This window comes from Numida meleagris, chromosome 8 (assembly GCF_002078875.1).
Source record: "Numida meleagris isolate 19003 breed g44 Domestic line chromosome 8, NumMel1.0, whole genome shotgun sequence".
Lineage (NCBI taxonomy): Eukaryota > Metazoa > Chordata > Aves > Galliformes > Numididae > Numida > Numida meleagris.
In genome coordinates, this window is record NC_034416.1 from 17,698,870 (window position 1) to 17,720,053 (window position 21,184).

At 46.8% G+C, this 21,184-nt stretch overlaps 1 protein-coding gene across 1 annotated transcript in view; it reads right to left on the reverse strand.

The window, feature by feature from the left end:
- Positions 473-21,184, reverse strand: part of GPR50 (G protein-coupled receptor 50) — a 64,794-nt gene continuing 44,082 nt past the window's right edge. The window contains exon 3 of the mRNA XM_021406269.1: positions 473-6,233. The gene's annotated coding sequence lies outside the window, so the exon portion shown is untranslated. The remainder of the gene's footprint in view (positions 6,234-21,184) is intronic.

Here is a 21,184-nt window from a genome sequence, read left to right on the forward strand (position 1 = left end):
CACAATGATATATTTACCAAGGAACTAGAGGGCAAAAATAATTGAAATGATCTGTTCCTAAATATATTCCAGTGTCGGGAAAGCAGAGTCTTTGCTTCCCTTTCTGATGAAAAGTATGTTTCCCAGTCCTGGGGTCCTTCAGGGAGCAGTTTGGCACGTAGCAGCACCCAGCAGCACCGCGGGCACCCCTTGGCTGTGCAGGGAGCACCAGGAGTTCTCCCCTGCCCGACCCGTGGTGTACCACTAAAACTATCTCAGAAATCAGCACAAAAACATTCCAGCCATCCACTTGATTAATTTGTACTAATTAGGCCTGGGACTGCAGATAGCGTTTGTTTTGTCTTGCTGCAGACGCTTTGTGAGAGCAATTAAGGCGGCCATACTTGGAGGAAAAGAAATATTATCTATAGGAAGTGCTGCTGCCAAAAGCCAAAAAATTCTTCAAGTAACTTCAAAAGATATGGGTTGAGGCAATAGGTCACCATTTTGAAGTAGTTTAATTTAAAAAAGAGAAGTAGTATCACCATAACAGCAGTATTTGTACACAGCCCAGAAAAGTGGATTTCACTCCAGACTTAGAGTGGAAAATTTGAGATCAAGAATTGGTATCGACTCACAGCACGTGAAATCATTTTCCTGCAGCATCTCCTTTCACAGCTACCCCTAGAGGATGGGTTGGCACCTGGCAGAGCTGTGCCAGGGGCTGGATGCTGCAGCAATCCCAGCCCCACCGTGCTGGGAGCAGCAGAGCACAGCCCCTGGCCCAGCAGAGCTGGGTCGCGTGCTTTGTGACAGCAGAGAAACTCATTTCCTGGAAGGTACAACTATTGCGTGCTAAGAGCAAACCAGTGCCTGACACGGTTGCATGCAACAGAGCAAAGCGTGCTGGTGTGAAGAGTCCTCTTGTGGAAGGACGATAACCCCACGACCTGTGCATTCATCATTTGTTTCTTAATCGTCCTGCTCAAACGACGCATGGGAAACCTAAGCAGAAATCAGAATGTGTAAAGAGAAAACTAGATTCCCTGGCAGCTTTCATGAATTCAGAGAATTTAATTTGGTCCTTCTCTAAGTCATCCTTAAAATAAAAACAACCACATGCAAGAGTATCATTCAAATCTGTGCTCATTTTTTTCGACAAAAGGACAGAGATATTCATTTTTTTGTAAATTCAGTGTTTCGTGCTGATTGTGCTGCAGTGCCCCTGCGGCTCTCCCTGCAGCCCGGGGCAGAGGTCAGCCCTTGCTCCTACACACGCGAGCTGATGTTAGCTTGTCAGGAGCAAGTGGGGCTCTGGGAGGTTTCCTGAGCAGCAAGCGAATGTATTAGCATTGGACTAAAGGTTGCATGTGCAGCCCTGACACGCTGGAGAAATCAGAGTGCACAGCAAAGCCACCACAGGCCTCTTTAATCCTCTCAGAGATGACGTTTCTTGTGGCTGTGCTCGATCTGTGTCATGTGCTGGCAGCTGGCAGGCAATTCCAGCAGCTCCAGCACGCAGCCACGTGCATTTGCTTACACCATTACTGCATGAGTGACGAGCTAGCTAAAAAGGGATTTCCTTTCATGTTCTACCCACAAACTCACTTGCATCACATTTTCAAAATGCAAAGCAAGAAATGAACATAAGCTGCTTCCAATTTCGGGCTATCTGCTAAAAATGTAACAGTTACAGCAGTGACTACTCCAAGTCTCAAATAGTTCCCACCACTGGAAGACAAAGCCATGGTAGCACTGACATCTCACTTTCAAATGACTAAGCAGAGTAAAAGTTATGCATTTTCCCATCCTGTGAGAATTTTTTTTTTCACTTAGAAACAAGAGCAAGAATATCAAATATTGATAATTGTTTAAAATCGAAATTCCAAATTAACTTGGATCCAAATTTATTTCCATAGCTTCAAACAGGACATGTTAAATTCCGTTTTTTTTCCTGTTCTCACTGGATCTGAGTGAACACTTTACCCAGCTGAGCCTGGTGCGAGTTGATCTTTAAGCCCAGGAGAATCTCCCTGCGCAGGCTGCACACCTTCATTCTCCAAACTTGCTGTACCATTTCATTTTCCAAACACGACCTCAGCTTTGCCCTTAGCCGTGCCAGGCGAGTCAGCCCCCGCTAATTCAACTCTGGTTGTAGGTTGGCTGTAGGTTTTACTTGTCACCTACTTTGCAGTAAGCACTGTGGCAATGCTGGGTGCTTCACTCCCAGAGCAGTTCCAGCACTCCCATCCCATCAGGACCTCACGCCCCCTACATCCAGCAGAGAAACAAGGTGTGACTGTCACAAAGCTGTAAAAGCCATTAAGAACCTAAAATTGGTGGAAGTAGGCTGCCTGGACACGGTTCTTCTTTTGCAATTTGTTTGATAGTGGATTCAATTTGTCTACTGCTGCAAAGAAGCACTAATGTGGCCAAATCCAGTTGTAAAGATGTGATGATTGATATTGCTTGGCTGATGGACAGAGGGCCACAATGACACACAGAACACCGCGGGCTCGAGGTGCAATATGCTCTACCAAACATTAGCAGTGATTACAGAATCCCATTGCTTCCTGTGCAACACCAAAGAGCTTGCACGTGGCTTCAGCTGCTTCAGTTAGGACACTTCACATGGAGCGAGCTGGGTAAAACTCCAGCTTTATGGTAGTTTCTTTGACTTTCATTCAAGGAAGTAATCCTGTCTATAGGCTGCCTACCCAAAGCTGCACAAGACATTGCACATACAAACACCTGGGAGAAGCTTTGGATTGCCAAAAGTGAGATCTAAGCAGGTACTGCATTAACTGGTGAGGGATCCCCTTGCTCCTTGCGTTGAAGTAAATAATAGGTAAGAGCTAGTGCCAAGAAAGATGGGGACACCTGGACACTGACAAGTGCTTGAAGGAGGAACTGAGAACAGCCTAGCAAAGAAAGGTAGTCTCTTTGGTAAACCAGTCTTGGACAAATAAAGAGCTGTACAAACCATCCATTCCTTGAGCACTCACCTATGGCCTCTGGATGGTGAGAGTCTACCAATAATGGAGGGAATTTGCCCATGTCAGTGTATCACCACTGTCCAAAGAGCAAGTTGACCCACCTGCCTGTCTTTCCAGTCCCACAGGCAATTTCTTATCCAGCACAACCCTATACATTTCTACCCCAAATTATGACTTGGTCCCCACAAGAGAGAAGAGATGCAAGCAGGATTGCATACCTGTAGTGCAGTTCCAGCCCAGGGTCATCTGGCCCAGGACTTACTGTGCCTCTTTACCACATTTTCATCTACCTCAGGGCAGGAACAATGGTGGCTTAAAACAAACTCTTCATTTCCCCTCCCAACCACACTCTCAACTGATGATGGACTTCGTCCCTGGAGTTCTTCATTGCTCCATGAGGTGGACCCATAGAGTCGAAACGCCAGAAATGACAAGAGTCTGTACATCCCACTTGTTTCCCTTCATCAAAATCCCAGCCTTATGCGTTGGGATAAAAAATAATTCCTGATCAGGAGGATGCAAGAAAACACATGCCTTAAAAAGTAGCTTATACTGGCCTAGTTCCACACAGGCCTGCCTGATCCCCCACCTTAGAGTTTGTCTTTCTTGACTCCAAATTCCCTGGCCTTTGCCAGTTTACTTAAGTGTGAAAAAGAAGGAGGCACAAGTCCTCTACCAACAAACAGTATCAAATTAGTAATTACTTTTTTTTGGCTGAACTTAAGTGGTTGTTATTTTTACACATTCTGTGCTTTCCCAGAGGCCACATAGTTTTTGCAGTTCCAAAGCTCAGTCCTGGTTCACAAAGTCAGAAGAGCAGTTGTATTTGTTTTTCTTTTGCCTAAATGGATGTAGAAGTCATAGAAACAAATAAGGTAAGTGATAGCCTGTCAGTAACTAATGAGGGAAAGTTTCCTTGGTGGTTCCAAAAGTCCCTCATAAAAATCCTTCATAATTTCAGGGAAAATCAACAAACAAACCTTTGCATTAAGTTAGAGACAGATAGAAGTCTGAATGTCACTGAGAAAGACCACAGAAACCTCAGTACACAGAAATACTGAAAACTGGGAAATTAGTTGAGTAAGTCATTATTTCCTACTTTTTACATCACCCACAAAACAGGTCATAACTACAGCATTGTTCACGACAAATGCCTCCAGCTCTAGGAAGCATAAATGGATCTGCTCTGCACGTGGTTTCACAGAGCCCTGCTCGGCGTTTGCAGGAACACTTTCTGGAGGTGGCATTACCAGCTGGCTCACATACACAGCGGGGCTGTTTTGCTAACTCCGAGGTGTGCCAGCCACGTTCTGAGATGTCAGGTTTGGTTGCTGCCTACACTGTCCCTGTTACAGCACAAGTCCTGGGTGCTACACCAATACAGATCTGTACCCCCCTCATACAAGCAAGATGCTGCCTCTGCTCAGTAATTACTGGGTATCTGGGTGCCTCAGGGCTAATTGCAAGCTAGGACTGACAGGTCAAGCTCCGTGCAAAATGGAAACGTAAGGGAGTCAGGAAGATTCTCTAGGTGCCAGGCTGTCCGTGCCTTGGCCCCAGGCTTCTCAGGAACACTCAGACACCAGCTACCTGGCACAGGACAGAGATCTAAGAGATCTACCAGATAGCTCCAGAGTTTAGCAGGCCAGTCCAAGTCACAGCAAAAACTATTACATAGACTTGGCTGATATCCCCTGCTTCATTCCTGCCCTTCACTGTAACTCCACGAAACCTAAAGGAGCATTTCACTGATCTTATCAGAGATACAGCTCACCCTAATGCTCTAATGCCCTCCGGCCATTCCTCACTGAAGATATTTCTGGCACAGCCCCGACTTGCTATTGTTCAAAACAAAAACATTAATCTGCTGGAAAGCAAAGACACAAAAAGTGAACTTAAAATAAATGTCATCTTCTGAACTGTACAGTTCAGCCTGTTTGTAATCCGTACACTACATAAATCCTGTTAGACACCAGAGCATCTGCAGCCACATTCATCTTCAGGATTCAAATCCACACAATAAAAAGGTTTCACAGCCCATCCTCCCCCTCCCCCCCAAAAAAACAATAAAATTATATCTGTTACTGAATAATGCCTCCACCGAATTTAGAGTAATGTCTCCAGCAAACAGAAGAGACAGGAGCCACGTAGTAGTTAGAGAGCACAACGCAGCCAGTGTGTGAGCCAGGCTTTGCACCAGGCCTAATCCAGCTCCCCGGATCCCACCCAGGCTCCCCTGAGAGCCTCCTGCCCTGCAGTGCAGCAGCACGCTTACACGTGCCAAACATTGCTTGTGAACTGATGGCACCTTTAAGTTCTCTGGCAATCCCACCAGATGTGCAGCGTTAGGGCACTCCGGGCCATAATGAAGACAGACACTTTTGTTAAGATAGCTCTACTGAGTTAGGTTAGAGTGCAGAAAGCCAGACGCATTTACACTAGACTAAGCTCCCAGTCCCAAAGATACCATTTAAAGTCACAAAGAACTTCCATACTTGCAATTAGGCATGAGTTTCTGAAACAACGTCTCCATGGCTCAGCATGTGGTGGGCTGAAGCTCCAGGGGAGACAGACTCTGTGTGGGCCCTCCTTCCCACAGCCTGGGATCTGAACTCCCCAGCTCCTACCAGCCGAATGCTTAAACAGCTCTGTGGGAGCCCTTAGATAAAAAGCCCTGGAGTTCCTCCTTGGCATACAGCTACAAAAATCCAAGGATACTGCAAGCGTCTTTCAAGCCCATTGAGATGCAGCACATCACAAGGAATCATCACAGCCTGAGCTTGACCCCAGATCCTCTGGCAAGCGCAGTGCAGATAACAGATAAATACCAGACTGCATCAGAGCTCTGCCCGAAGACCCCACCACCCCTAGCACACGGTGTGGGCACTGGCAGAAAACAGGCAGATAGATGCTCGGCATCCAGAAAAAAAGACAGCTAGCATGATCGTGAATACACACTGTGAGAGGCAATAACTAAGTGACCAGGCAGTGACAGACAAAGCAACCTATTGCTGTTAGCAAGGAGAGGCAGAGAATAGATGCTCGGGTACAGCACATTCTGCTTGGCAATCCCCTTAGAAAAAAACAAGTCCTCAGTCTTTCTTCTATCCAAGTTGTGGAGCAGTTCTCGCCATCAGAGTAAACCTTTCCTTGTAGTTGATGACACTGATTGATTCAACACTGTGAATGTCTTTTTTTTTTCCTCTGAATTTCTTCCATTTTGCTCTCTCTTCTGGGATTTATTGCTATATCATGTGCCTGTAAGTGAAAACAAGCAATTTTCCATTAAGGAGCAAAGAAAAGGCTGCTACTGGCTTGTTTTCTACACAGATGGAGGATTTTTCTCCCTTTTAAAGAAAATTGGATAGTTAGTGATACTGATTTCAGATCCAGTTCCTATTTCACACAAGCCTGCTTTTTGTCCTCTGATCGCATCAAGCAAAGTACACACTGCATATTAAATCCCAGGAGACTTCACACCCCTGTCACCAAGATCCAGCATTGGTTCCGATGCCCTTCATTTGAAATCTGGGCACGTGTCAGGCACAGGTCAGATTTCTGCAGTGATTAAAGACTCCTTGCGTGGAACCAGGGCAGCTTCAACCTTCTGTTCCACAGCCAGCTCATGCAGCCACCTGCATTAAGTCATCATGCAAACAGAGACACTGAACTCAGGGCAAAAACACACAGAAAAACAACCAAGAAAACCAGAGCCTTCTTTGTCACATTCATTGTTCCCTGAGAAATTGAGTGGACAGCACTTGAGGTAAACCATGCTCATTCTTTTACTGCAGAAAGGTGAGAAAGCTGTCAGATGAAGAAGAAATCCACCAGCAGAGGTTCCATGCCCAGAACCTTGAACCTTGCTTCATCTCAACTGGCAGAAGTCTACTCTGAGCAGAATTTAAATAAAAGCCAAGGAAAACGGAGGTAAAGCTAGCTGAGGCTATTTGGAATTACGGAATTCACCTAAGTATCAGTCTTCCCTTTTTCACATTCCTGAATCAAGAAAAAAGCCTTGCCAGGTTCACATCTATGGCATGAATGTTGCATCCCAAGGCACTGGGCATGGGATTAACCAGAGGGGGAGCAGGTATCTGAAGTCTGGACGTGCAGATAGCCCCCTCTGAAATACTGATTTTCTAGAGGTAAATCTAGTCTTTATGGTGTTCTCAAATCTTCTTTCCCTTCCTTACTGGCCACTCCACTTGTGGGCTTCCCTGGATGTATCTTCTCATGGAGCGCACTCAGTGCTCTCCTATTGACTTCAGCAGGTGCAGAAAGAGCTGCTGGTCGAAAACCTCATCTCTGAGTTAAGGAGTAGCCTCTAATCCTCATGAGACTGCAGACGCTCCAAAAAACCAAAGTCTGACTGGTGTTACAGCCCTCAGTGTAGTTACAGAGCAGTTGATATCACTCCCTCCAGCTTCTGGGTTTTTGCTTTAAATGCAAGTATAACAAATCATGTATATTTAAACATCCAGCTTTTCCAGGTCCATAGCCTAAAAACGTTGAGCCCATTTCTTTCTAACTGCAATGCTTTTCTATATCCTTTATCTTTCCAGCATCAATTATACATTTTGTACACTAGAACTTAAGATTTCCACTTTAAGTAAATGTTATTCTCGATAATTGAAACCATTTCAGTAACCCAGTTTGTTTGTTTCTCCCCAAACATCTATTTTCTAGTATGCCTCAATAAAACAGAGCTGCAAACCTGATGGGGGATTATAAAGACATTACCCAGCTCTGCCAGGAAAATCTGTAATGTTTTATGCCTTGGCAAGATCTATCTGCGTCTAGGGCGCCCACTGCACACCCACAGTACGCCTTTCAATCACTACAGGCCACTTCAAGCTGGTATCTACAAAGTCTTTAAGCATTCCGGATTAGAAGAGAACTGAATGTTTTTTTGGAGACCCAAAGGGCTGTAGAATATTTTAGTCAAACAAAAACAGATTGTGGTGGTTCACTCCAATGTGTCAAAACTACTTATGGGCTTGCCTCCCTATTAGTTGGCTGAATTCATGAATATTCAAAGTTAATAGCTATTATGTTCTCAGGGCAGACTATCCCGTCCTTTATAAATTATACATGGACTCTTTGCAGACAGCTGAGAAAGCCAATTAACCAAGCTACATTTGCATATCAATCGAGGAGAAAGTGTCTCTTGTTCAGATGCTGTACAAGCAGTATCTCAGCTTCACATTCCACAGCTGTAGGTTGGTTTTGCTTGCTGGTGTGTTTCTGGGGTTTTTTTTTGGTTGATGTTTGTGGTTTCTGTTTGTTTGTTTCTTTTGAAGCTTCTCCACAGCTACTGGTATCGTTAAGTAAAGCTTCAGCTGGATGCCCACCAGGGAAAGAACCACCTGGAACACCCCAACGGGTCGGCATTGCTGAACAGCCATCCCACCCAGCCCAGCCCTGCCCACACTGCCTCACACAAGTGGGGGGACGTCCCACCCTTCTTGGCCCACCATCACTATGCTCTTCTTCAGCCTGCATCCACTGGCACTTGCGATGCACCATTCTGCGTGTGATCCCAAGCCTCATGGCCCCAGCACACGTGCCATTTTTTTCCTGCTCTGTAGCTCTATGTTTCCCTCTCAAACCCCCAGCCAGGAGGATCTGGAACCAACTCTGAGCTGTATTTGCTGGCTCAGCACCAGCTCCCATGGTTGGGCTGTGTGGGCTGATGTGGGGATATACTTAGGATATGAAACTCCTGTCTTACCTCTGTGACTGCTTTCAGTGACTCATCATGGGGAAATTAGCAACCCCTACGCAAACATGAAAATAGAGGGAAAAAACTGCCAACACTCTCTCTCCAACAGGAGTTTAAATTGGCTCCAGCATTTCTGTTCGTATTGATCTACACTCTTTTACACTCAACACTGGTATTAAAGTGTGAGAAGGCATAGAAACACCACAGATGAGTGACACGACTGCAAAAGCCATATGGGAAAGTGCTGATTCCTTCTCTCTAGTATCAGCCTGTATTTACAGCAGTGTCTGTTTACAACTCGTTTATGCAAACTCAGAGTGCAGCCTACCAGGCGCACGCAGATGGTCAGCTGCTACATCTCAGCAATGGGCAGTAGCATCCGCATACACCAAGGCTGTCATTTGGAGTATGGCTACATGAGGTCCTGTTCAAAGCACCACGTCCAGGGCCACAGGTAGATACCTACTGAAGCACGGATGCCAGCAGGAGACAGAAATCCTTTGCAGGAGACCATTTACTAGGCTTAGGGGGGGACGACGGTGTCCACAGCCTCTGGACCCATCAGCCACACCAGGAGAAGACCCCATTCATTGCAATACGCAGCTATTTCACTTCAGCTCTTAGCTAAGCAGAAACTGTAGGCATCATGAACCTGCTAAGGTTTTAGTGAGATTATTTTTTGTTAAATAAAAGAATATGTAAATAAATAGTGAAATACAAAAAAAAAATAAAAGGAAGTACGTCAGTAGCGGTGGGTGATTGCGTTCGTGATTTAAATTTTTTTTGATAGCAAAAAGACACTTTGCAAGCAAATAGTCCATTCTGCAGTCCAGTGAGTTTTGCTGTTTTCCAAGGAAAAAAAAATGCACTGGAATAAAGCTGCAGTGTAAAACTGTCTGTCCTGCTTAACCAGTAAACGGTATAGATGAAATTTCACACACGGTTTGATTAAATGTGTATTTCAGGATTACAGCTATTACAGTCTGCTAGATATATAAAAGCAAGATTGGTAAGTGTGCCTATGCTCCACCTCAGCATTCCCCTGCTCCACACGGTGCTGCCCATGGACAGAGAGGCTGTTTGTGCCTCTGTGGGCACAGTAGACCCCTTCATTAGGCCTGAATACTCGCTTGCACTTAGCTATGTAAACAAGGATAACTTACTGCAGGAAAAAATGAAGTACAAACTATATATTGAAGTGTTCAAAGTGGAAGTCCAGCAAGATCTATTCTACTTTCTATGTCCAGGTGGAGGCCAGTGTTGAATGGTTTCCCTCAGGGGTCCATCTTGGCACTGGTGCTCTTCAATACCTTTATCAGTGACATAGACAGTGGGATCAAGGGCACCCTCAGCAAGTTTGCTGATGACACCAAGCTGAGTGGTGCAGTTGAAATAACAGAAGGAAGGGATGTCATCCAAAGGGACATGGACAGGCTCTAAAAGTGGGCCCATGAGAAGCTAATGAGGTTCAACAAGGCCAAGAACAAGGTGTTGCACTTGGGTCGGTGGAATCCCAGATATGTGTACAGACTGGGAGAAGAACTCCTGGAGAGTAGCCCTGTGGAGAAGGACCTGGGGGTCCTGGCGGGTGGAAAAGCCAGACATGAGCCAGCAGTGTGCACTCACAGCCCAGGAGGCCAACAGTGTCCTGGGCTGCATCAACAGAGGGGTGGCAGCAGGCAGGGAGGGGATTGTCCCCATCTGCTCTGCCCTCATGAGACCCCATCTGGAGTACTGCGTCCAGGCCTGTGGCCCCAGCACAAGGATGTGGGGCTATTGGAGTGAGGCCAGAGGATGGCCACGAAGATGGAGCACCTCTCCTATGAAGAAGGGCTGAGGGAAATGCGTTTGTTTAACATAGAGAAGGCTGTGGGGAGCCCTCATTGAGGCCTTATAAGCAGGAGGGGAACTGATGTTTTACATGGTCTGATAGTGATAGGGCAACGGGGAATGGCTTTAAACTAAAAGAGAGGAAATTTAGATTAGACGTTAGGAGGAAATTCTTTACTCAGAGGGCGGTGAGGCCCTGGCACTGCTGCCCAGAGCTGTGGGTGCCCATCCCTGAGGTGCCCAAGGCTGGGCTGGGTAGGCCCTGGGCAGCCTGAGCTGGGAGTGGGGGGAGCCAGCACACAGCAGGAATTGGGGCTCAAAGATCTCTAAGATCCCTTCCAACCTATGCCAGTCTATGATTCTATGATTCCATATAGAGTCAGGATTTGCTCCCTCAAAGAACAACTCATTTACCCTGGATGGCTAACGATGCACTCCTGCCCTGACAGAGTCCTTCAGCATCTAAATGCTCCAAAGATACCAGAGCTTGGCACATGTTCTGCTCTCCCACCACCATCTTGCCCCTGCACTAGCAGATACGATAACATTGAGCAGAGGAGCCATTCTCACAGGCAACCATCAGTGTAGATCCCCGGGCAGGAAACTTTGGAAGCAGCAGCTCAGGGAGGAGGGACTGGTGCAGCCCCACATGCTCACCTCACTGCTATTGCTGATCGTAATGAGTAGACAGAGACAATTAGCAGCTGGGGAAAGCTCTGTGGTTTCATTCAGCCCTCAGGAAGTAGGAAACCAACAGCAGGAAAGTGGTTCCAAAGCAGATGAGGCAATTTGTTGTTTTTTTGTTTTTTTTTTTCCCTTGTGTGCAGCAAGGATGAATAAACTACCACTGTAAGTCTGGCTGTTACAAGAGCTCCCGTGGCCCTTTGGTCGTGTCGATCATCTGATTGCCTTCACCGAATGCTTCCGTGAGTGAAACCTTTTGGCAGGAATGAAGTCTGGAAAGATGAAACACTTGTACATAATGACAGATTCATGGAATAACATGAATATTTATACATACTGGCATGGGACCACTGCGCTTCCCATTTAATTATTTCTGCTCTGTGCTTAGGCACATCATTCATCTCGGATGCTTCAAACTGAGTAGCTTTGTGGATCATAGAGGCAGCCAACAAACACAACCACGCTTTGCTCTCAGTTCTATACCATTGCCAATGCAATGGCTCTGCTGAACCATGCCAAGGCAGACTTCAGCCCAGTGTTATCACAAGGACCATAGCGGCACACTGCCTGCCCCACAAGCTTTGCGGACTGGGCATCTCATACCCACAGCTCTGCTTTCCCACCACCTTTGCATGAAGCTGGAGCTTTCCCTGACAACCCTAAAGGACTCTTCAAGGACAAGGAGAAGGAAACAGAGCTCAGGACCCTGCAGGTTTGTCTGTATGGCACAGACACGCTCCAAACAGCCTTGCTTTGGGTGCCAAAGCAGCATTTCCAAGAGAGTTGCCCAGCTGCAGCGGAGTAGTGGAGAAAAACAGATACTGTCGGATGCAGTGCTTGCTCCCAGTACTGTGAGCCACAAGAAAATTCTTCACTTTTGTCACTTTTGTTAATCATCTCTGACAGAGGTGATGAATCAACAAAATCAAGTGGGAAACAGTAGAATACAAATACTGCAGGGAACACAGGCCGGCCCTCCCGGAGTAAGGAACGTGGACAAGCACAGCACTGGCAAGATGCAGAGCTACCCATGGAAACCAGCCTGGGAGACGGATCCATCATGGTGAGGTAAGAAACCCTGCAGGCTTATCTGTAGTGTTACTGAGCTTTGTGCTACCCACGGTGTTATTCTTGATAGAACAGATCAGTAGGGAGATGTCCCTCCTAAGCACGCAGACCACCTGCAGCCTGCAGCAGTGCCACATGCTGTGGTGCACAGGGAAGTGCAGGAACCCGTGTCCTTCCAGGGCTCAGCCCTGGAACCTAGCTCAGAGGGATGGCAACAAGCATTCTCAGGGCAGGCTGCTTTCCAGAAGCATTTTTTGTTGCTAAAAAATCCAACAAACTAACAAAGAGCACTGCACCCACAGACTTCCAGCAGTAGTTGTGGAAGGGACATGGACAGGGACCTGCAGTCTGACCCTGTGTAACATCTCAGTTATGCCTGTGGTCTTGCACGGTCGATACTGATTACATCCACTCTGTCACTCCACTAGTAAGAAATAAAATGGTGATAATGATGATGTGGAAATAGAAACATTCATCCTGGGCCCATCTGTAATATCTGAACTCAGTCATACGCTTTGAAGGCATTAGGATGGATGTGCTCTGAAACCACAGATCTGGAGCAGGGTGGAATAGCTGTGCAAACAGCTCAGGCTAGAGCCCCTAGAAGTTAATTAACATCACATGCTTCCAAATCAGTGCCCTGTAAAAACACAGTTTTCATAGGCACTCATTCACAAAAACTTGCAAAACAGACTGCATCAGTAACAAGGCAATAAATGTGTTAAACAAGGCAATGTTATCACCTGCCCTGGACTGGGGGATTCAAACGAGAATTTCTGGACATTTCCCTCTCTAGCTTTTGGCCAGCGTTAGCGCAACAGTTCAGGAACCAATGGATTTTCTACTCCTTGAAGCACAGACCTGTGACAGCCCAGTGCCCGCCCTGCTGCGTGCCAAACAGAGCTTTGGGAGCGCTGTGTGCAGCACAGCAGCTCCGCAGGGCGGTCACTAGCAGCTCCTTCTGCATCACCCGCACCTGGCATCGCCCCAGCACCCAGTGGGGCAGGCTTTGCTGCCAGAGGGCAATCTTACCACTTACCACGTGCAGGTCACCTCTGCAGCATCCCGGTAGCCCCAGAGGACAGTTGTCACTTCCTGGCGTGGTACCTTCTGGGTCCATTACCAAGAGCCCTTTGCAGGAAGGCTTTAAATGTCTCAGACAGGCAGGGAAATGAACTCAGTAAGTTAGCAAGGTCCTCAGTATCAGTTCAAAGCGCAGTATCAGGCTGTGGGGGGAGAGCCCTCTGCTCCTGATGCCCATGGAGAGCTGGGTGATGGGCACCAGACACCTGCTGCTGAGCAGAACAACTCCGTGCAAGCCCGCTGAAACGGGCACCAGACACAGCGTCCCCACTCTAGGGAGAAGCTGGGAATTGAAACTTTTCCCTGAGGACTTCACACAGACAAGAACACAACAAAAACCAAACTGGGCTGAGGCTGACAGCTGGGAAAAAGCCCGTGCAAAGACATCCAGGCAGCACAGCAGTCTGCGCCCTGCAAGCCAAGTGCACATCAACACAACCATATAAATCACGCGTGGCCAAAGATGAAACAAGTTTTCATTTTTAACTGTCATACATTACTATGCAAAACTGATGTAAGTCAGCTAGACTGAAATAGATAGATTAAATGCAAGCAAAAAAACCTCTAAGACACCTTGTGCTCCATACTGCAGCCCTAGGGCCCCAGCATCCCTGAGAGCCTTTGCTTTTTGTTCCACACCAAAACTCGATGTACTGCCTTTCCCCCCTCAGCGGGGGAGAAGATTTATGCAAGACCCAATCAGGCCTGTGTCAAATCCAAAGGCATTAAGCATAGAGAAGGGTGCTTTACCTATAACAATGCAAATTATATCAGCTGTAAGCTATCAAAAAAGCTCATTTCAAACAACAGTAATTTTAACAGAGTAATTCCAAGGAGAACTACTGGCTATATTTGTTTTCTTTCTGATATTGCAATAGCAAACCATGCATGAAGTTTATTAAGCCATGCTAATTGTGTTTCTGTTCTAGTACATTTTAGCCATATGGAGAATCTGGCTGGCGCTCAAAAGGCAAAATTGTTATTTGGGGAAAAAATATCCTCAAAAGCTTCGACTGCTTCAAATGTTAATTCCTTCAACAAAGTGAATAATACATAATCAAAATGTCAGCCTGGATGTGGTACAACACGTTGGAATCCATTGGAGAAAGGTAATTTGCAAACCCTGAGGAGATGCACACACCAAAACCAGCGCAGTTCATGTAAAACACTTCCATTAACCCTGGGGTGCGTGCACACCAATTAGAGGAGATCCCACAGCTCAGGGCTGGGCGCATGCCGATCAGTGCAGCACCAGGCAGGGCTAGGAGGCTCCGCACCTCACAGATCCGTTCCCTACAGCACATCCATTAGGAACGGAGAGCAGAAGGCCGTGCAGACTGGGAGGCTGTGTGCGTTGATGAGGGTGGCTGCTCTTCTGCACTTCTGCTTGGGAACTGCCTTGGGCTTCAGCCTCCAGAGCCAGCCCCATGTGTGCTCAGGCAGTGACAGGCACCAGGGAGAGGAGGTGACAGCATGTGCAATGCTGTGGTGTAGAGAAATCCCTCCCAGAGCGGTCAGTTCTGAATCAAAGGCGGGAGGTGCGGAGTCACGGGGACAAAAACCAGGCTCGTGCTCAGATCCCCAAATCTGACTGTTGGTGTGGAAGAGCCCAGAAAGCACACAGCCCAGCCAGGAGGCCTGCCCTGCCCTGAGCACTGATGCTGCGTGAGAGATGAGATTCAGAGGGAGGAAAGGTTGGAGTCACCAGAACATTCTCCACGCATCATCTATTTAATAAGTTTATGTGCAAAACATAGGTGTGAGAGAAAGCCTTTCCAGCATACAGAACATCCTCAGCGTTACCTGCAAATGATGTTTCAGGTGGAAAATTAATTTCAGGCGGTAAATTCAGCTACTATTCACGGGGGAAATCTCAGCACTGGAGCAGCACAGGCTGGCACTTCCATAAAGTTCATCACTATAAACTGCCCTAGTTAAACTTTCCAGGCCCATTAAGCTGTATAACAAATGAGCATCACGATGCAAGATTAAGATTTCATGATCACCTGCATGCCTTGCTTAATTAGTTTTGATTTAGACATCTAATTTTTATTTCACCAAGAGAAGACACTGTCAATAAATTAATTCCAAGAAGCATTTTGTGCTATGATATTTTTCCATCCTCAGCACACTTTGTTCTGGCGCTGCTAATCATTCATGTCATCATTTGAAACAGCGACTTTCCGTAAGGTTAGCCATAAAGGCAGTCCCTGCTGATGGCATTATGATTCAACTCAGCTATTTAGGAAAGAGGATGTTTTACTTTATTAGTCCCTTCTATCCTAAATAATAAAATATAATGACTTGCTGCTGAGATGGGAGATGCAGGACCACAAAACCATGACATTTAGGATACTGTTAATATGAGTAATACGAGAGATTTTGTATTTCTAAATATTTAAAATACTGACTGTGGATTAAGAGAATTTATGGCTGCGTGATCCTCAGATTTTTCATTACTTTGCTCTGATCACCCTAATGGCAGAATAATTGCTGCAGTATGCATTTCTTCATAACTCATAGATTAGCTAAGGTGACAAACTGGTACGTACCAAACACCGTAGGGCAATTTGTCATCAAGGAGGGCTTGAGGAAACTCCACAGGCAGTGTCATTACCGAGTGTTCACACCGCTGTGAGAAGGATAATCAATCATCTCAGGAATGGAGGTAGGCAGTGCCAAGGCCTTCATCCCCATTACCCAAGGGGATGCTCTGGGACAAGCGCCACTGCCTGGGTGCCCTGCTGTCCTTTGCAGAGCCCACAGAGCTCAGGCTGAAAGAGACCCCTTCTCTGCAAACACGATGCCACCCAGCAGAGTGCCAGGGGGTGCTTGCCTAGTGCCCCAGGGAGGGCTGGAGCCAGAAGGGGGCTGCGTGCACCCACCAGCAGCACCGACAGTGAGCTGCAAGCACAGGAGAGGAGAGGGACGAGATGACATGCAATTCATCCTGGAGCTCAGATAACGGTGCTGCTTCCCATACGGAGCCTCTGTCCGCCTGCTGGAAGCCCGCTGCTCTGAGAGACAGGGCTGGACGAGTAGCTTACTGCAACAGTCTGCAAGAAGTAAAGCACACACCAGGCCTGCTTTATGCCGCTTTCACATCAGGTCTACAGCAAATTGCAACAAGTCGCTCTAAAATTCCAAATGGGCAAAATTACAAATGGCAATTTGGAACTACGCTGCCACCAAGAGTTTTTAATGCAAGTGATCATCTCAGAAAAGGAGAAACCAAGAGAGGACCACATCCTTTGTTGTTTCTCATGGCTTGCATGCACTGTTGTACAACAGAGTTAAGGTTGCAGCTGACTTCATGAGAGGCTCCTGGACAAAGCAGAGTTGGCCTTGAATATAATTACACTCCAAACAAGTTAAGAAACCCACGTTTCTCTGCCTGATCAAGCTGCCTTCCAAACGGAAAGTGCTCAAGGCAATTCTCCTTCTACAAAGCTCGAGCGATTCTCACAAAAACCAGATGGCAGGATCCCTCTCCCAGGAAAAGACAGCATTTGCTATGCAGTGAGAAGTGTTAGAGGGCAAACAAGCCCCCCGCCTGGGCCTGACACATCTTCCCCCCCATCAAAACAAACCCTTTATCTTGTCTGCTGAAAACCAGCAGGAAAAAAATGTTAAGAAACATTAGATGTAATCACGTAGGCTCTCTTGCCTCAGCTACAAGGGAAGCTCCTGTGACTCATTTCTTCAGCTGCAGAGTCGAAGAGGGAGCGAGAATAATTTGCATTCCACAGCTGTCTATTCCAGCAAAGTTCCTTTTCCATCATTACAAGGAAACCCTCGTTCTGTAGTGCTTGGTGCAGTACTGCCAGCCCCACTTGCTCTGTGCTAACTCACCCACTGAGTAGCCCTGTGCATACAAGGAGGAAAGATTTCCAGCCCCAACCACCACATATACCCCAGAGGTGCCCAGGCAGCCTCCTGCTGTTTTGTTGAATTTCAGCTTTTTGTAGCCATTTTGCTGCTTTTCCTAATTTCACGCCATGCCCCAAGCCCACCTGCTCCCACACTGCAGCCCTACAGGCACCACACTCCTCCCACCCAAGTGAGGGTGGGTGGTCCCCTCCCTGCACCATCCCATTTATTCCCCAAATAACAAGGTCAAATGAGAGGTGAGCTTACAGCTGCAGGCTTCTGCACACGGGAAGGGTGAGATCTAATGAGGGAGAAGGAGGAGTACTTTTGCATCAAGCAGCAATTACTGAACATGCTGCCTTCCGAAGATTAGAAGAGTTTTTCAGCAATAACAAATACACCCGGGCTTGTGCATTCAGTTGAGTCTTAAAACTAAGAATCTGAATTAGTCTCAGTTCCTCAGAGAATAATTTCTTTTTTCCTTTTTATAAACTTATATATATCCTGGAGAGTTAATAGTCACCTGCAATGCTGTGAACTGACTCCAGGAGCTGGCACAGAAAAGGCTGCAAAATAAATAACATCTGAATACTTTATTTCTGGTTGATTTCTATTAGAAACACAGAAAGTAAAGAGCAAAGAAAAGCAAGGAAATTACCATTTGTCCACTTTTTCTAGTGGAACACAATGGCACCTCCTTACCTTTACAGCTTGCATTGCTATTTGCATTTTAATTAGCTTTGCAGTTAGTTGCATGATCAGTGTGGCAGAGGTGTACGTGACGTCCTGATCATCATAAACCTAGGGCTGCTGTCTGAGAACACAGGTGCTGAAGAAATTCACCTATTAGCACTGCAGTACAATCTACAGATAGACTTGATTTCATGTGGGACCAAGCACAAGAGAACAACTTGAGGGATGCCCTGTGCTGTGCACATCTAACACTCCCATACGTCTGATCCTGGGGCCTTGGAGACGTGTGCAGCAAGCTACCTGTGCTGCCACCCCCTGTTCCTCAAGGTCCTGGATGTGGTTCTTGCAAGAGCCCATGCTCATGACAAGCATCACATAGGGATGTGCTGCTATGGTGTTGCAGGGAGCAGCACGCAGTGTGAGAAACAAAGCCAAGCCCCTGCTGCAAGGTGCACTGGGGCTGGCAGCAAGCAGTGCTCAGGAGCTGTGAGCAGCAGTGGGGAACCCAGAGCACCCAGACAACACCTGCTGAGGAGGGGACCTCTGCGCAGTGAAACGTAACTGGGAATCCCAGGCACCCCCTTCTGAGAGCCGTGGCAGCCCCATTTGTAACCACTGACGTACACCTTCAAAAAGTGGGTTTGCTTTGGACAAGCTCTGTGGGTGGGTGTCCTCCTGCTGATACTCTGCAGCCCTCAGCATGTGCTCTCAAAGAGATGCTGCAAAATGCCAGGCACCAGAGAGAGGTATCATATTTGTGACATTCCAGTGTAGAGCTGGAGGAAACCACTCCATCTTCTCCCTTCCTCTGCAATAGGAATGACCGCGCTGAAAGTTTCCTTAAGAAAAAACAACCTACTTCTTAATATTTACACTCCTTGAAGAAGAAACAAGAGGAAAAATAACAACAGAGAGATAAAATACATCAACTCTGATGTATTTCTGTACTGATGTATATCTGACTACTTTTGCTATAGTAAGGCATGAGAGTGCCCTGCTGATCCCAGCGGGAGCCTTCAAACCACCACTTCTTCATCAAACATCTGTGAATGGCTCTCACAGCACAAGTGATGGCGCATCGTCCTACTTCACTGACTGATTCGGGGTTAAGTACAAGGGGTCAGCGTGGCCTCCATTTGGACACTGCTTTCCAGTAATAATAACACTGCTAAGAAATATTGTGTTGACTATTTCTACTTCTCACTAGGCCTCGGCCGTATCTATTTTTCAACTGCCTTCCCCCTTGCCACTGCCTCATTTCCTTCCTAAATTTTCAGCTGAATCCAAGCCATTGACGTAATTCAGGCATTCAGAGGGCAAAACAAAACCCACCCTTGATCTCGGTCCAGAAACCTTTAAAATCCAGCTAAGGCCAAGCCGTCATGATGCCAGACTAGCTGGAGGGGCACATGGAAGGAGTGCCCGGGTGCCGAGCAGCTCAGAAGAGAAATGCAGCTCCTCACCCCACTGCTGGCTCTGCTCGAGTGCCAGACAGCCCCAGCACACACTGCAGAAGCTGCTGGAGCAATCCAATACAGCACTGTAGGATTCACTCGTGTAACACTTGTATCAATAAGTAAGATCAAAATCTTAAATCTTCACCTCAGAACTTACATTTGAACTGGCCTTGAAGGTTTAAGCTCTCCATTTGCAGATAATTCTGTCACTTCTAAAGAGAAACAGAAACTACGCTCATTGAACGGGTAAGACAGCTTACTGTCACCAGGGCTGTAAGCTGAACCTGAAGCCTGGCAGCAGCTTAAGTACTGCTGGTCTCTGCTTGCGTCTTCCAGTTTCACACTTCCAGTATCTGCCTTGAGCCTACACCTCTCCACTACAAAGAGTTAGTGTCTGTTACTAGCACGGTTACATACGCAAGGCTGTTTATAAAACAATGATTCATTACTGCAGCATTTCGGTGGGCTCACATCTCCCATATTGCTTGCATATCAACTAAACCTGCTACACATTCTTCTTTATCTGTCGTTCTTTGCTGTACTAGCTTTAGTAATCAAACGCAACATCTGCAGAAATACTAACCTTGAAAACTGCACAAAGTGGAAAAGTGGGGATGAATTTCAGCAATTTAATTGCTTTTTACTCAATGCACTTGCAAAATAGCTCTGTGATTCCATCCGCATGGTGTTACTGGCAGGTAATGCAGACCAGATGTTAGAACAGACCTTTTCTGCATCTGGTAAGTTGATTCCTGGCTTCATTCAGATGTGAACCAAGACCCTAACCAGGATAACATCACCCCTACGACCAAAAGGAGAGCTGACAGTAGGTGGGCTGAGCTCCTCACAGCAGAAAGGAGATCTTGAGCAATTGTAGGTAGTTTTCACAGATGACAATAATTCAGAATTTCAGACTAGGAAACTGGGCCCCAAGAAATAATGCTCTCTTCCAAAAGCGTATGGGAAAAGGATAGTTCCCCCTGAGAAGCACTGTTCAGTTACTTTACTGAGACCACTTTAACTAACAAGTCAAGATGCACATTGGGCATGCCATGAGCTGTCCATGTTAGAGCCCATGGGATGCTTGCCAGCTTTCATTCAGAATAAAATAGCAAATGCAGCTTCAGACATGCCTGTCTGCATCTTAGCTCGGCTTTTCAGCTGGATTGAAGCACCATGATAAGGTAGGAGACTAAGAAAAAGAATAGCTTTGTATCTCAGAACAAAGCAGTACACCCAAACCCAGCCACTCGAGGGGCTATGGGTGGGTCACAAGGCCCCTGGCAGCGCGCCCTGCCCTCTGCTCAGAAGCCCTCTTAGCACTGCAGCCATCCTCTTGCAGCTGAGCACCAATGGAACAAGAAAACTGCTGTTATTTTCCAGGATCACACTGCAGCCTTAGGAAGAGCTACACACTTGCAGTGACCTGCAGCTGACAAGCCATTACTGATTAACATGTTTTTTACATTGCTGTGTTTTTAGCTCAGAAGCGCTCAGCTCGCCCCAGGTCACAGCTGGGCTCGAGGCACAAGCTGACTGAGGCAAGCAGCTGGTGGGAAGGAGAGCCAGACACAAAGGTCACTGCCACAGCATCTCCCTCCTCCTACCCTGCCAGCTGCCCTTGCCCACGGCTTGGCTTATCACTTGCTTGCCCAGGTCAGACAAATCCCAACCTTGTGCAGTATGTGGGAAGCTGGTCCTGTCTGTGTCGCTCACCCAGCTCCAAGCCCCGTGGTACTGAAAGGGCAGAAGCTTTGTCAGGGGGAGTTTCACTTGAGATTTCACTTCTACTCACAACA